This window comes from Fundulus heteroclitus, chromosome 22 (genome assembly GCF_011125445.2).
Source record: "Fundulus heteroclitus isolate FHET01 chromosome 22, MU-UCD_Fhet_4.1, whole genome shotgun sequence".
Lineage (NCBI taxonomy): Eukaryota > Metazoa > Chordata > Actinopteri > Cyprinodontiformes > Fundulidae > Fundulus > Fundulus heteroclitus.
Window position 1 is genome coordinate 35,063,411 of NC_046382.1, and position 16,745 is coordinate 35,080,155.

The 16,745-nt window shown below is 38.8% G+C and overlaps 1 protein-coding gene across 11 annotated transcripts in view; it reads right to left on the reverse strand.

The window, feature by feature from the left end:
- The window catches only part of kcnq5a (potassium voltage-gated channel, KQT-like subfamily, member 5a), a 147,152-nt gene that overhangs the window by 81,729 nt on the left and 48,678 nt on the right, over nt 1–16,745 (reverse strand). The window contains exon 1 of one of the 11 annotated variants that reach the window (XM_036126621.1): nt 10,044–10,297. The exons of the other annotated variants lie outside the window; for them this stretch is intronic. The gene's annotated coding sequence lies outside the window, so the exon portion shown is untranslated. Of the gene's footprint in view, nt 1–10,043; nt 10,298–16,745 lie in introns of those variants that run through there. 11 annotated transcript variants of the gene reach the window in all.

Consider the following 16,745-nt stretch of genomic DNA (forward strand, 5'->3'; position numbering starts at 1 on the left):
CTTAGCATCAGAATTACCCATAGTGCAACCTGTTTCCGCTGACCCTAATATGCGGATTTTGCAGCGTAAGTCATTCTGGCTTGCCAGTGTAGATCTCTATAGCTCCTCCAGAGTTACCACATCTATCTCGGCTGCTTCTCAGATTATTGCTCTAGTTGCCCTGTTGGGTAAAGTGGACAGCCATTTCTTGGTGGTTCTGATTTGTGGCTCACTCTTTCTAATTTCAGATGGTGAATCGAAAAGGGCTCTGTAAGACATCCAAAACTTGAGATATTGTTTTATTATCTAACTCTGTTTTAAACATCTCAACAGCTTTATCACTTTTTGAACACTAAATTTAGCCCTGCAGAATGAGGAGAGACATTTTAACAAGCTGCCTCTTCACTATATGTATCTATAATATAAAAAAAACAAAAAAAAAACAGTGAACTGCAAATCTGTAACCTTACATTTGTTCCTCTTAACCTCCGTTAGTGGATTTCTGCACAACACGAAGATCCATTCTACAAAAGGAAATTGCCTTTACTCCTGCTTATCTGACTAAAGCTGTGGCCAGCTGTTGCATGTTGACCGCACGTGTGTTCAAGACTGCAAGCTATTTCCTGAGCTGTCTGTTTTGAAACCAAGCACAGTTGCTTCACTTTTTGTTTCCATTTAATAGAAGCATATGACATCCCTGACTCCTTTGTGGCACAAACATTAATGTGTTTACTCTGCATCTGAGCGTGTGTTCTTGGTAGACAAATAGGGGTTGTTTGTTGCCCTAATGAGCATTTGTTTGAGCTACAGTGTTGCGAAGCTCATTCAAGGGTCTGTGAATACATCTATCTCAAATGATCACATGTTTGCTTTTTTTCTCTCAATAACTAATTTAACATTTTTTAGAAATATTATTCAGAATCACCACTAATTGTTTTATTATTTGTCTAGTGACAAAAAAGGTGTTTAGATAGATACTGATGGATTTATCTTGTAACCTCTGTTGATGCATTGGTTCCTTTAAAGTCTGCTTTGCTGAAAAGATGGATGGATGGATGGATGGATGGATGGATGGATGGATGGATGGATGGATGGATGGATGGATGGATGGATGAAACTTGATTTAGATTTGACCAACTTATCAACTTGTATCAACTTGAACTGGGTTATAATTCAGTTTGGGCAAGTTTGCCATGATATTAAATAAGTCCAAAAGGTAAATAATTACATCCTTTAATAAATTAATTTCCACCTGCATGAAACCCAGTTTATGAAGCTAACAGAAAAGAAGGATAATCAAACATACCAGTTTGTGAAAGAGCATAAAACAGCAATGGACAGAATGTGCCATTTAGATGACAACACCAGATCGAACACATTAACAATCTGATTTAATCATATGATCTGCCCCTAATTAACTCTAGATGAATAATCTGAACTTCTGTCACAACACTTAAAGCTAGGGTTGGTGATTTTACCGGATGTTTCCCCAAGTCCATTTTCAAATAACTGCACATGCACAAGACATTACCTCGCTCTTCAGGGAGATCGCCTCTTAAAAATCTCCCAAATCCCTGGTCTTATTTCTTTCCACTCAGGCCTTCCTCTTCTTCCCATAAACATGAACGCAGTTCGCTTCATGCAACCTTCAGCCATCTTCAAAGTCTGCGGTGAGAGCAGTGGAGCTACAGTGAACAGCTAACTGCTAAGCTAACCTAACCAGATACATAAACATTAGAAGTGCGCATGCGCAGCCAGCAAGCGGAAACTGTAAAAGGAACGTGCACAGACATTGGGGTTATGTAAGCTTGTCAGAATGATTGGCATGTGGGACAACCAATAGATATGGCGATAGCCCTGCAAATTGTGGGGCAGAGGGGAATGAAAACAGGAGCAAAACCATGCCCTACGGACCAAGTGGCATGGATTGGTTGGAGTTTTTACAAGCCTACAGCACCCACCGAAAACGATTTTTCTAGCCTTGTTTTTTTGTGAATACATAATGTATTTACTACTTTCAGGATTTTTTTTTACCCTGTATAAAAAAAAGTGTTCCTGAGCAGGATACCAACTGTAGCCTTAATTTTGTTTCAATCAAGTGGCTCAAAGAAAACACATTAGACTGTGTGCTGACCTATTTAAACTTGGTTTTAATTACAGACAAACCACAAACTTTGTAGAAGAATGAAAATAACCCAGAGCATCTGACTTACATGCAGGAAATAAAACTGTCACTGCTGAATTGTGGAAAAGGCCTCCAGAATATTTTCAGAACTAAATAATCTGGTGATAATGATGATTTTCAGCTTGATTGACCAGAGCATAGTCCGACTGTTCAATCTTTTTCCAGTTTGTAAACCTAGCTTTAACATAATCGGATTGCAGGCCTATTTGCTATTCCACGCCTCTTGGGGACGTTTCATCAAAGGGCCAAACTGACCCAGACACAAGTTTAGTTTATACCAAGAAGACTGAACAGAATACAGCCAAGGAGCTCAGTTTCATTCTTTTCATCTTTCAATCTCCACCTGTTATGACACATGATGGATTTGGAAAGGATTGCAGTGCTTTGGAAATTTTGGAGGCGATCTCCTCCAGAGAATACACACTGTGACTCCTAGTTATATTTAGCAAGGCTAACTCTGTTAATTGCCCATTTAATGTACTAAGAAAGCTTAAAAGGTCATCTCCAAACAATTTGGTCCTTGTTTTAATCTATTAAACGCGCGTTTTAAAGCAACTCTCTCTTGCAAGGTGATAATCGCCTCTGTTTTATTAATAATGACTCATCCCAGGAAGGTCAGAAAGCAATGCTTTGATTGCTGTTGAATCAGAAGGTCAAACCAGAGGTCAGGCATTCACCACAAATCTCTCGTTGGTGCATCTCTAAAATGGTCAAAATATGTACAGATCTTTGTAATGCCGTTTTTATATAGCATATATAGAAAGAAACCAAGAACCCATTATTCAGAACATGTTTACAAAAATTAAGTAACTTTATAAAACAACAGGAAAATGTCAACAACAAACTAAAAATACAAATAGATTTTCTGATGTTTAGTCTTCAAATGGTCACATAAACCATTCATTGATCTCCTCTGGAAAAAGTAAAGTTCTCGGAGCGATTGCATCTGTTGTTTTACAGGCAACATGCTCACAATGGAAACTCAGTAAAAACGTTGTAAAATATGGTAAAGGTTGTGGGAGGCGTCTCGAAACCTTACAAGAGCAATATGACTAGCGCAAAAACATTTAAAGAGAGCAGAAACAATTGCAAATACCTTGAAGGAGATTTTTGAATGTTGAGGGAAAACAATTAGACAGAAAACACAAGCACAAAAGTTTTGTTCGAATAGCTTCTTATGTGAATGTTTTGGTTCGAAGCCTTTAAGCATTTCACATATATAACAATGTATGAAAAACTATCCATACAGTATGTATCACCATACTTTATTTGTAGCTTATCCATCCTAGAACTTAAGATTCAGCAACACAAAAGTGAATCATCCGCCACAGCCAACACCATGCGAGAATCAATAACTGAGAAGAAATTCAATTATTATTGATTTTTTCTGAAGGGGCACTTTTGGCCGAAATAACTTTATTCATAGCAGGACTTGGACCATAAAAATGTTCTTTAAGATTGCCAAAAGAAGCAGGACATGGAAAGAAGCAAATATCATTTTTTTAAAGTACAAGTGTGAGTAAGTGTTGATGCTGAGCCACTCAGAGGTGAAGTCTGAGATGCGTGATTTAATTTTTAATATTCCCTCTTTTTGTGCATTTGAGTATGTAAGTGATTTGATCTTCGGATGGACTGCATGGAGAAATGTTCCACCCAAAGTAGCTGCGCACTGGGACACACATGCGTAGACTCTTCAGGGTCCAATGAAATGCGGTTTTGAGAACACAGACCTGTAAAGTGCTTTGAAGGATGTGTTTGGAGGAATGTGTGTTAAAAAAGTATTACTCACCTACTCGTCAACCAGCAGGAAACCCATATGCAGAACAAACATGACCACAAAAAGAGGAAAAAGAAGAATAATTAGTCCAATATCTACTATTTAATACAGCATATCAGTACAGCTGATGTACAAAAAAGACATTCTCCATAACTTTTAATTAACCAAAATCTAGAAATACATCTTACATGGCTATTTTATTTTGGATTGCAGAAGGTTTTGGGCTTATCCCACCTGTCATAAGAAACAAGACAGAAAACAATGTACACAAAGTAACACTATGACCTTCGGTCAACTGAAAAAACGCTAAGATAATTAGAGTTGTTGGACAAAGACCCGAGTATCCTTAATAGACTAATAAAACAAAACAAAAAACATACCAAACATATAAAGCACTCATCTTATATTAGAGCCAGTAAACGTGGTTCTATTTTAAAATTCAGTTAAAAAATTTAAATCAAATTTTGGGTTTTATCATTCCAGAGAATAGAGTGTTTTATTGTCAGTCCAAAATTTTATTGTATAAATTTGCAATCAGCTGTGGTTCCAGGTTCTTTCAAGCATGATGTTATTGAGCCATTGTTATTTGGATCCTACACAGCTTAACAATCACAGGCCTATCTCTGAGATCCATTTGATATCAAAGCTTCTTGAAAAAGTAGTGCCAGAACAGCTAATTTTGTTCTATGGTAAAACATGAGCTCTCTGACAGATTCCAGTCTGGCTTTTGTAAGCTCCACTCCATAGAAACTGCATTGGCTTACTACACTCTGCAGCATTATATAATTTGATAAGCCGATAAGCCAGGTTGGTACTGACTTTTTTGAAGATCTGAGCCTGCTGCTACAGAATCAACACAACTGCAACTAAAATATCCCGGTAATGTTCACTGAACTGATATGAGTCACTCACCTTGCCATGCTAAGTGCTTGAAAAATCCAGTTTCTGAATTATTCAGCTATTTACATACTCGGGACACTCAGAGAATGGAGCATTGCTCAAATGACGTCAAATTACAAAGTATAGATGCATGCGCCGCGGCCATCTTGTGGTCGTACAAACGCGAGTAGTAATGACTTTGAACAGTTTACTTGTATAAGTCAAATAGTGAATGGATCTGTCCTGAATATTGCCTCAACAGACATATACTGGCAATAACACTGCTGCGTTGGTATCTGAAGAAGTGACTCTCAATATGATGATCGTGACCATATGAAGGGAGTATTTATTCCACTGATTTTCTGAAACACTGAAGGATTGCAGAGAAATGTCAGTGTTGGATACAAGCTTGTAACCCAGAGGACTTTACTGTGGCATCTGACCAAAGACACCTATGTGATCCCTACATTTCGTCAGTAGGGAGATAGCATTTAAAAGTCCAGACCTAATACCAGCGACTGCAGCATCTGTGCAGGTAGGCCACATTTATTTGGCTTTTCTCAAAAGAATGAAAACGTCGTACAATGCATGAGGGGTTTATAAATGAGCTTCAGTATTCCATAGTCCGCTTCTTATCGGCGACTTTGTGCTTGTTTTTCTCAAAGGTATCTTGCACTGGCTTCTTTTGGTTTGTTTTACAACGTGAAGTTGCTTTTTTTCAGCTTGCCGTTTTTCCGACAGAATGCCGTTAGCTGGTTATCACGCCGCGCAACAAGGACGGGGCTCAACCCCTAACCCCTTCTCTCATACTTTCAACTTAAAGTCCTTGAAGCATCAATTGATGAATAAGAGCCTATTTTATTTTTAAAGTCATTGAGGTCTCTCAGTGGAAAAAAAAAATGCCAGTAAATTCCTGAATCATGAAGTAAATACAATCAATCTTTCCTTGAAGGCAACGAATCCACACAGTAAATGTTTAACCACCGTCGTATGATGTGACTGAGAGCAGCCGGCAGCCTTGTTGCGGAAAAGAGCAGTATGTAATGGAACATCAGTGGGTCTCGTGTCTGGCTTACAACTGTAGCTGTGTTTTATCTCTTGCCGAAGTGTACACACACTAAAACAGTAGTGGTGTCTGTGAGCTGCCAGTGGTCTGGACATAATCACAGGCTGCGGTCAACGCTGCAGTGTCTGGGTTACACAATTTACACTTGTCCACACACACACACACACACACACATAGACAGACACGCACAGACGCGGTGTCATCACACACATGCAGTGTCATCAACTGGAGACTGGCCATGTACTTTTAACAATCTTTCATGATAAATGAAAAGTCAAGTTTGCTTTTGTTGTATTTTGAACTGGTCCTAAACAATAGTTCTCCAGGAATTTCTGAAAGTTATTCTACAAATTATGGAAGATATTCTTTTTTACAAGTTTTCAACCCAGGCCCTTATACAGAGCAAGAAAACACACAGTGTAGTTGGGTTTTTTAAAAAAAGAAGCAATGGTTCACAATGGGAAAAGGCCAGCCGGTGGATCCCATGAGGATGTAATTTTGTCACATACCAAACCTTTTTGCAAACCATGTATATGTGACACAGCAGATCAAGATTTGGGAAATTAATTGGGCAGAAACTTAAACCTGCTTTTACTGAAATTCATATTATATAAACTCACATGTTTCCAACCTGATTCAGAGAGAGAAAAAAAAACAGTCCAAGAGGATGAAGAAAAGAAGTGTGACTGACTTTATTTGACGACATTCACATCAAAGTGTTTAGCTCATTGTAACAGTAAAAAGAAGCGTGATAAATTTGCCTTTTTTTCCCGTTAATGCGTGAAAGAGGTCATGCAAATGTGCACGCCTGAGTGGGCAACCTTCTGTTTTTCTGTGTGCCTGCCATGGCAGTTTCTGTTGTTGTCCAAGCTGTCTTCTCCAGTGCTGCTTGTGACGGTGTTGAGGCTGAAGCAAGAGTTTCAATAACTGAAAATCTTGCTACAGTTTTTTTGTAAGTTTACAGATTTTACATTCATAGAATCGTACGATCATCAGGTGCTTCTAAATTTAAGTAAATATGGCAGTTTAGGACCCATGGAGGTGACTATTTGTTTACAATTCTTAGTATTTTTGACATAATTTATCTTTTTCTGAATACACATTTTCCTTTCCACTTTTTTTATGGTTAGTTTTGCTGAAATTCTGCTAATTTTGTCGTTATTTTGTTTCTGCACCTCTCCTAAGTGATTAGAATGGAATCTCGTCCAGATTATTATTTAATTCCCTAACAGAAAGCAATGTGATAGGGGTATTATTTTCAGCATCTGTAGGCAAACTACATATCCAGAAATGCAATCTCGCAATCTACTACATTACACTGAGGCTACTTACTGTTAGCCAGGCAAATAGACTTAGGGTTAGGGGTAGAGGTAGGGTTAAGGTGGTGAAAGCAGCCTATGAAAATTGGTGGTTTGCAACCACAGGATGACTATCTACAGAAATAGCCATAAAAAGAAGGTTATGAAACCTGCTCAGCCTGACGTTCCTCAGTCAACAACAAGTTTTATATGACTAAAATTGGAAGAAAAGAAAAAAAATCAACACAGAGACTGTATATGAAACAGGTACGTTCTTCTATTTATGTCTATTCGAACTGACAAGAGAAGGGGAGGGCTTATCCTTGTACACGAATGTTAAACTATGTTGAAAACAGTCCAGCTGGTCTTCTGTGTGGCTTTTCCACCCATATGTGAGTTTCCTGTTATAAAAATATCATAACCACCTGCTTGAGTAACTGTCTCTGAGCTATTTTTCCTCCAAAGCAGCATCTTAACAGCTGTTGAAGAAGTATCGGTGCGGCTGCTTCTAGAAGGAGTATCAGTCTCTTCCCACTCGGTGGACATAGCAAGCAGGGTGTGGTTGTGTAAAGGATACACCTTCCTTATTTAACTGTCCTACATTCCCTCGTCACTAACACACACATACACACAAACACACAAACAGACACACAACTGTCTTGATAGGACTAATGACCGAACAATCCCATGTGGTCATTGACCCTTAAACCTTCATCTCCACGCTGGCTCAGACCTTTGCTTCCTCCCTTGGGCCCACACCAATGGAGAGGTCAGCATCTGGAACATATTCCACTTCACATCTACATTTATGGCAGAGGTGTCCCTGGCGGTGTGCATGGACATCTATGGCGCTCCAAACCTTAAGATCTGCACTTTTAAGACCCCTCTGAACGAGAGGCCCCACACAGGGGAAGAGACAGCCCAGCTCTCTCCCCACAGAGGCACCCATTAAAGTGTTCGCTATACGGGGTCACGGCCTTATTTACCCGCCTTGATGGCTGTGAAGAATGAATTGGGGTGGGTGGGGGGCTTCACTGTGCCTGAGAAATAATAACATGAAGGAGCTAGGTTTTTTTTTACGGTGTTGGTATTATAATTGGAAAAGTAGCAGCCTCCCAAACTATTGTTCAGCTTATAAAAGAGACGATGGATCTGCCACTTAGTTGCTGTATTCCTAATGTATATCCTGTTTTGTCAAGGGTAGGGGTAGATTACAGATTGCAATGCCACCACAGAGTAAACAGTAAAAGAGTAGTTTTGCCGACAAAGGCTCCCACTTCAGTGCTTCATGTTAACGCATTCAAATGACACAATGTGCATTAGCAAAACCACAACGGTTGTTTGTAGTCTTGTCAAAATACTTGTAACAGCACAGTAAAGCACTTTAGAGCACTTGTACGATGGTGTAAATATCATTAGTCTTTCGCAATGGTTGCTATGGTAAAATAAAAAATTGCCGGAGTGGTATGACGTACCGGAGCAGCCAAGAGGGTAGACACATAGGCTCTGAAGCTGCGCGTCTAGTTATTCAGCAAGAATAAGCACTTCTTCTAATCACTTATTATAGTCTTGCTTACATTTTGCAGTCATTTTTCTCAGCTTAACTATTTGTCTTGGCTCAACTTTGCCCTGCATTTTACTCTTTTTTTTAGCAAACTTTTAATGATACAGAAATGTCCAAATATCCTATTTGACAATATTGTTGTCTATGGTAATTCTTAGAGCAGTGCACACATGAAGCACTGCTTGTTTTACTGGTTCTATGACTTTTTTGTTCTTTAAGATAATGGAGCTTTAATCTTTATATATAAATACTGAGATTGCTTTTGAGAATTTAAAACAATGGATCTAACAGAACAAATAAGGCACATGTATCGGGCTCCTTTAGCTCTTTCCAGGACTACAAATATAAATTGCAATGATCCACATTTCCTCATCCTCCATTGTGTATATCACTTAGACAGGCTGACATTTTGCAACTGAACTGGAGCCCGAACACACATATGTGTCTCACTTTAGTGTCCCTGTAATCATATGTACAATTTGGAGGTGTGTGGGCACTTTCCCCCATCTGTGACTACTCTTTCACATGTAGCCCAGCATATACTGGTTTCTAGGTGCACAAAGTCTGATCATGGAGTTGTAGTTATTGGAATGGAGATTGTAGATTGTTTGTTTCAGATGCTTGGAGAGATTTTTTTTTTGCAGTCAAACAGCAGGAAGTAGAGCACATAGCAACCAAATGTACTAGTCCGTGATGAGGTTGTAGCCTCGGCATGGGAACAAAACTGCGACAATCAGTTGAATCTGGTGCTGGATATGCTGCCAAAGTGATAGCAAACCGCCCTGGAAGGTTTGTGCTTGCTGGACAGATTTGGAAAAATCTGCCACTCCAGGTATATTGGGGAGTGAACTGAGTTTATTTTGCACCCAAGAAGAATATTCAAAGATATTGATCTCCCACGGTGTGGCTGATTTTTCCTCTTGTGTTAAAGCCTTAAGGGGAACACATTGGTAGTGTAAGATGCAAATAAAAACACACACACACACCTTTTATTAGACAACCCACACAGAAGGTGTCTGGTTGGAATCAAACACTTAGAACCTTCTTTTTGAACTTGATCTATACAGAAGGGTCAAAAACAACTATCCACCGTTTATTGACGGGAGTCGAGAAACAGGCCTTACATGTGCTCAACACAAGTATTTGCAATGTGTTTTTTTATACATATATATATATATATATATATATATATATATATATATATATATATATATTCCAACAAATTCTTACTTGGTAACCAGACTCAAAGATCTCTGTTTAGAAAAAGTCAGCGTTTTATGTTGTAGTTTACTTACTGTTCAAAGTTTGATGGTATATCTTCAAAATATCAAACAATATCACAAGGAGACATTAGAAATAGACGATGAAAAGCAACAACAAAAAAAGGGTCCAAGAAAAACCTAAAAATAAATGCTATTTATTTTTAAAAGGCTTAAGTTGCAGCCAGCCAGAGCTGTCGGTGGCTTGTGGTAAAACAACATATGCCGCTGTAAACAACTCTCCCACAGTTACGCTGCAGCAGGTCTGTTTCCAAAGAACCTGCGCTGGGAGAAAGCATTGAGGTTTTAAGCCTTGCCCCACTTCTATTTTCAGTCTTTTACTCCCTCCGTTTCTGGCTGCGGTCTCTGCTGAACTTTAAATAACCCCCTCAGCTAGTAAGCACTAATTACAAAGCTTTGTCTTGTCAACAAGACTGTTTAGACATTTTTTATTTATTTCTTTTTTGTAGATTGGGCTCATTAAATCTTGGTGCTCGCAGTGACTCGAATGAGGGACTCTGCCAAAGCAAGGCAGAGGAACAACGGCGGGTTGCATCTGCAAACTGTGCAATCAGTTTTCAGACTGTCCCACAGTGTTTTACATCCTCGTCTGACCTTTTTCTATCTTACAGAAAAAGAAAAGGAGAAAGTGATTGACTATACAAAGTGGGAAGTCTTTCTTTTTTTCAGAAAAAAAACATCAGCAGACACAATATGATGTGATGGTCAAATGGACGCAGCACCTAGCAGACAGTAATTATCGCTATGTTCAATAAAACTTTTTATTATGAGTGCTGTTATTTTTCAAGGCAAATACCCAAAGCCTCATCAAATATAGGATGCCATACACGGTAAAAGTAGGTTTGAAGTCTGAAAAAGAAGGGGAAACATGAAAAGCAGTGTCAATTGATTCTAACTAACCTGGCTGCGTGTAAACAAGTATAGAGTCTATTTAAGGTCATGCCACTGCATCTCAATTGGATTTGTGTACGGACTTTGACTAGGCCGCTCCAAGATGCTTTTTTCTGCTTTTTACCCGGTTGGAAGGGATCTGCCTGGTGTGCTTTGTTTAATAGTTGAATAACCCAAGTGCCCCTTTTGAGCTTAAGGTCTCACTGATGTCCCTTTCTCCTCCAGTAGTTCTTGGTAAAGCGCAAGATTTATTGTTTCATCACTTACAGAAAAAAGGAGCCATTAGATCATCAAATCTAAGTTTCACTGTCTGAAAGATGTTTTATGAAACCTATGTTGGTTTAATGGCAGAGTAGAAAGCACATTTGGAAAAAAAATAAAGTCTTGGGGGTCATTATGATAATTTTTGTTCCCCCACACATGAGAGACAGGCCTTTTTTTGTCTTATTGGTCAGTGGTGGTTTTCACCTGGGAAAAATGGATGCCATTATTGGCATCTGTTTCTATTTCAAATCATGAATATTGACCCTAACTAAGGCAAGAGAGGTCTTGAATGCTTCAGATGTTGTCACCACTGTTCCATGGTTCCTCCACTGGTGGATACTGACCCTCATTGGGGTCCAGTGGAGCCTTAGAAATTGTTTTTAACACTTTCTAGAATGAAATATGTCAATGATTCCGTTTCTCGTCTGTTTCTAATTTCATTGGTTCTAAAGTTGTTGTTTTTTTTCCATAGATCCAGGCATCGTGTGTTGTATATGAGAAAATGTAGAGTACTTGATGTTGTCCAAAATGTTCAATAAGTGGTTTTGTCATTCTACAGGTCTGGTTGTAATCAGATCTCGAAAGGGCTTGTTAAATTTGTTGTAATTTAACAAAAGGGACAATTATATACTTATAAGTCTTAACAGTTTGGGAGAGCAATACATATAAAACCTATCCAGAACATGAATTACCACTTAGTGGTGATAGAAAAAGGTGGAGAGAAATCAAAGCTTTTCCAAATCATTCTCTGAGGCCAGAAAATGTTCAGAAAGTTAAATGGCAAAAAGGAAATAGAAAGGGAAAATGAAACACAATTTGCCACTGACACACTGGTAATTTCACTGATATCAGCTACAGATTAAGGGTATGGCCTGATCCCTGTGGCATTTAAACACCTTGCCACACTCCAGTAAGACAGATTCATTAAGACAAAAAAATACCCATTTCAGCTCCTACGTTCCTTGCAATTTTGCACAAGGGAGGAAGAATATGTGGCCAGGTTTAAATTATTCATCATAATTGTCGCAGAGGTGCTCAAATCCTGACTTTTCAAACAAGCCAAAGGGAAAATGAGTCAGAGGCCAATAAGACATTGTGACTCAATTTTATGAGTCTGCAAATATCACACGATTTACTAAGGCTGGCGCTGTGGCTGGTTATCTATTACACTAAATTCCTTTTCTTTCTGTAAAACCTATTAAACCTCTATATGCCAACCCGAAAAAGTCAACAAAAGAGCAGATTGATTATTATACTGTACCTTGGAGGAAAAAGGTTTTGCTCAGAATAGGTCTAAAGTAAAAGCTGCAAGAACTCTCAAACCAAGGCGGCAATAACATGATCAGGTCGTTTTGTCCATGCAGCCTTGGCAGAGAGAACATGTTTCTCTATTGTTGTGAAGTAAATAGTCCTTAACCATGACACAGTCAACGGTTTGTGGTACTATTACAAAGAGGAATTGACTGGGAACAACAGAAACTCCGGTACAAAGCGGCAGCCCACTTAAAGTCATAGAACGGGGTCTGCAGTGCATAACGCGCAGAGGTTAGCAGCTTCCTGCAGAAGCAGCAGCTACTATCCTCCATCTTTACGCAGACAAGTGGAAAGCAAAACGTCAGATGCAGCGCAGTAAAGTACTCCGTCTGACACAGACCACGGGTCTCGACAGCAGCGGAGTTTTTTTTTTTTTCTCTGTAGTGACGAATCATGTCTTTCTGTGTGGCGATCCAGTGGATGAGATGGGACCCGGCAGTCGCCAGGCGAACAACACTTGCCGGATTGCATGGGGTCAAGTGTAAGGTTGGCTGCAGAGGCGATTGTGGTGTGTTTTTAAGAAGTTTGTCTTGGCAACTTAGTTCCACCGAAAGGAACACCTAATGCTTCAGGATACCATGAGGTTTTGGACACATTGGGCACGTTTGTAAATGTCTGAGTAGGAGGCTGGTCTGTTAGGTGTCCAAGCTACTGCTCTCAGATGACAGTTCTCCTGATTTGCTCCTCCTCCCTGGACAAACTGCAATCCAACTGTTTGTCTTATGAACTTACATTAAAAGGAGACTTTGAGATGTCATTTTTTATCTTGGTTGACCTGATGAGTTATGCAGGGATCCCTGAATTTAGTGTTACAAACGTGACGTCATCACTCCTCAGGCAACGTTTGGCAGCATTCTCATCTGTCTTGAACTGGATTTATTTCTTTTAAACATTTCTCGGAGGCAGAGATGTTAATAGGTACAACTAACCCAAATTTCCCCAATGCAGGACAATAAAATAATTCTTATTTTATCTTATCTTATGAACTATAGTGATCAACAAGCCTGAACACACAACTGAAAAGAAAAGCTGTAAAAATGCTGTTATCTCACCTCTGCTAAATCAGTGCTAGTTTTTATGAAGGTAAAAAAGGAAATTTAAAAAAAAGATGACGAGGTCAGCAGAGACTTGAATACATGGGTTTCAACACAAAGTGTGACTGTGCACTACGCAATCTGTATATTCAGGGTAGCATTGCAAAACCTGTTCTAAGCTAAATATGGACCCTCAGGGGTAAGTGGTCAGGTGAAATCATTTTTAACCCATAAAACTGTTTACCTAGGGGACTCAGGACACATTTCAGAAACTATGCCAAGGTATGAATATACACGAGCGGGACTGTGTTTTATCAGATTCAAATAAGGTAAAGACAGAAAACAACACTTTGATCTAAAGTTTCTATATTTGTAAGGATTTCATTGACCCAAACACTTGCTATAAAGAAAGTTATTATATTCCATTTAAATGTGGCATGAACAAATAATGAAAAATGTAAAAACTGTTGAAATACTGTATATTGCCATGGGTACTGTGTGGTGCTGTGTACTGTGCAAATGTTATGAAATCTTATGAAAAACTATTATTTCTGTCCAGACCTGAAACAGAGTGATGATTATGTCCACTCCACCCCGCCATCTGACCTAAAGAAACTATGTCCTGTATGAACAACTCTTCCTTTCCTGACACTCACCAACAGACTGATGGCAGCAGCTGCTGGGAGCTTTCAGACACTCCTAACGTAAACACGCCCCTTCACTTCACGGTCTTAAGGCCTTGATATGAGGAAAATCTCATATACACACAGTTATTTAAGTAGCATTTATTAGGGTATTATTACCTGAAGTATTTTTCTCGGACAGCTTCATTTTTTTAGGGAAAATAATTTAATTCATGTGACAAAAATTATACATTTTTAATAAACAAATATCTGTTGCTATAAATACACATTTAAATCATCTGTAATGCTCGCAAGTGTCGATGCTTTTTCTTCAATATGACGAGCTAATCCAGCTGTGAAAAACCTCGACTATTGAATGCAATAATCATTAAGCCTCTCTTCCCATCTCGGTCCAGCTGGCCTCCTCCCGTCTCACACTCATTCATCGACATGTTAACTGATAGCACCAACAGACATAACGAGCAGGAGCTTATTTAGGGCTGGGTGTAGGGGGGTTGGGGTGTAGGGGGGGGCATCTTATGTTTGTCGGCAAACAAGAGTTTGATTGCTGTAATCCCAATAAAAGGTTTTCCGATAATTTTTGAGACGGATATAAGGAGTTGTAACATATCATCATCATCTGTGAAAATGTAAATAAAAACAATAAAATCCTTTTTCATTTTCTCCCGGTCGATACCCATTATCCATTTGGAAGATGCTCGTGTCCTGGATGACTGGAAATAATTGTATATCCATTATCCTGCTGCCTATGTTTTAGGTTTTATTTTACCTATCTATTGAATGATTTTTTTAAACTATTATGTTATAGGTACAATTTGGTTAAACTAATAAATATACAATGAACCAATAACTGATTTTTTTGTGACTTGATAATGCAGACAAAACCTTTACCAAAATGCTGTGTAACATTCAATAAATTATGTGTTCATCCTTCACTGCTGATGAGGCCTTCATAAATGTGCAAGCTAATCTACGTCAGGCGTTCCCATTGACCAAGGTGCTACCAGAAATGCCAGGCTTGAACTGGCCACTGCTATGATCCTGAGGTGTTTGAGTTTTAGGGTTTCTTTTGTGTCTCTGTTTTCATCTATAGTTTTAAAAGTAGTGGGAAACTCCCATTTTAAAGCACAAGGTTCAATATGAAGTCAGCCAAACTTATGCAGCTATGAGAGCAACTGGGAATTGTTCCCATAAGGTTTAGGAGTGAGTTTAGAGCTGCAGTAGGTAACCTTTGTAGAAACATACATATTTGTTAAAACTTACGGTAAACTAAGAGACAGATAGGAATCACCCAAAAACACCCTGGAAAATGTGGGATTGCTTTTAGCTAAACCCTCACCAAGTCTTTTGGTGGCAATTGAGGCAATAAAATACATCTGAGCATAATCTTCTAGAAAAGCATTACTATTGCCTGCTACCAATGTATTTGTGATCTGAATCCTTTAACATTAGCTTGAAGTCTGTACCTTGACAGTTCAGGACATGTACAGCAACATCCCTATAAAAAATATTTTAATTATTTATAACAAAATGTCACGAAAAAGGGAATCGCTTAAGATTTGTTGCATCATGGAATTTTGTCTAGGCACCCAGCAGGAGATAACTATGGACTAATTTAATCCCTGATTCTAAATATACAGGTGTCTTAATGAGCCATCCTGCAGTGAGCAGCCATTAATTATTTATATTTTGAGCATAGGTCACATCTGACACTGAAAAAAATCAAACTGTCTATCTTTAGTAACTTAAAATATAATAGGCCAAGTTAGCATTAGTAACGGTAAACAGCAGTCTCTGCGTGTATTACCTGGAGAATGTTGGTCTCTACATCAACTAGAAGAGTCCTAAATGGCGGCCAACTCATTCGGATCCAGAATATTACAGACAGTGGTTAAAAGCAAAGGAGAAATAGTAGCGTATTTTCTTTTAAATTAAAACCATCCTTTAATCAGCTAAAGTCACACCCACTTTTGATAACAAAGACATGTTCCAGGAAAATAAAGCTCCCAATTTGTGCTTTCCCTAACTAGGTTTTTAAAAGCCTTAACTATACTGATATTAACTATCTTTTATCCTTTCTGCACTTATAGGACACCTAGTCATGTTCAAGTGTGGCGACTCCTATGATCAGAAAAAAAAAAAGAGATTTATTGGATGTCCAACCGACCAGTCCGGTTGGAAATCCAGAAAGGGGTGGATTTGGGGGGGGGGGGGGGGGGGGTAGTTTAGTTAGAAGACAAGTTGTCTTGCAATTACAAACATTGGAGGTTACATTTCTACAGTTTTCCCACACTACTTGTCAATGAGTCCTGACAAGAACCCTAGACCCCTGATACCTACCATCTGCGTGTGAACAATGTGGATCTAGTTGGGTGATTAAAACTCTTGGCCTAAGATAACTTTGAATGGTTGGCCTGACAGAAAACACTTTTATTAGTTCAGTCTATTCACCATTCACCCATCTGGTCAGAGGAGTTCAAAATAAAACGATTTGGCATATATTGTATATGTTGTATGAACTTTACAGGTAACCACAGGCATATATACATACATATATATATATATATATA